This window comes from Nannospalax galili, unplaced genomic scaffold (assembly GCF_000622305.1).
Source record: "Nannospalax galili isolate Female #2095 unplaced genomic scaffold, S.galili_v1.0 scaffold46, whole genome shotgun sequence".
Taxonomy (NCBI): domain Eukaryota; kingdom Metazoa; phylum Chordata; class Mammalia; order Rodentia; family Spalacidae; genus Nannospalax; species Nannospalax galili.
Window position 1 is genome coordinate 4,660,639 of NW_008355790.1, and position 968 is coordinate 4,661,606.

Below are 968 nucleotides of genomic sequence, written 5' to 3' on the forward strand. Positions count from 1 at the left end.
ACTAAGTGAAGTAACACAGCCTCAGAAAAAAAATCGACATATGTTCTCCCTCATATGTGGATCCTAGAATAAAACCCAGATAAGTGAGTATGCATCCAGACATAACTGCAGGAACCAGGATAATGGAAAGGAAACAGGGGGGTAAAGGAAAAGAAAGAACCTGTAAAAGAAGAAGAGTAAGAAACAGGCCTTAAGGGAGATATGGATAAAAATTAGGTTAGTTTAAGGGAGTGGGGAGGGAAGGATATACAAGGAACCTAGGGGATAACGGGAAAGAAGGAGCTCGAGAGAGGTAGGACCATAGGAAAAGGGTATTAGTAAGGGAGAAAGGCGGGAAATTGGGGCACCTTAATTGGGAAAACCATGATGGAGGGGTGAGACAATGAGAGAGATAAATAATGCCTAGCTAGTTTTAAAAACCAGAGGGAACCATATTAGTCCAACAACCTACTGACAAATTATACATATGAGATCAAGAAATATATTTCTAGGTAAGGTTTATCTGAGAACAATTGGTCTTTGCCCAAGATTTATCTACATGACACACAGTAATTAAAAGTACCAGACTGGTGGAACTAACCTCCTTGGATATTTAACAGACATACTTTGAGGCCTATAATAATTTGGTCAGAGGGACATAAAGGACAGTTTTTGCTCCTTGCCCTCTTAGGTCGATTAGTTCCCAGGGACTGTGAGCATCTCTCAAAATGTCCTATAATGTCCTGTGGTGGGTCACCTGTCCTCTTGATCAAGGAAGCCGAGAAGACCCCACCAGATGGACTTGAACCAGTGTCCAGTCTACAAAGAGGAGGGTCAACAGATGAATCATTTCCTCCATGCTTCCAAGCGAAGCCAACCATGGTCGAGCAGGACCCTTGACTAATCTTCACATAGGCAGAACTGGTAAAAGAAAGGAGCCAGGGGCACCTCCCAAGCCCATGTGACCCCTGAGGAACAGATCCTCAACC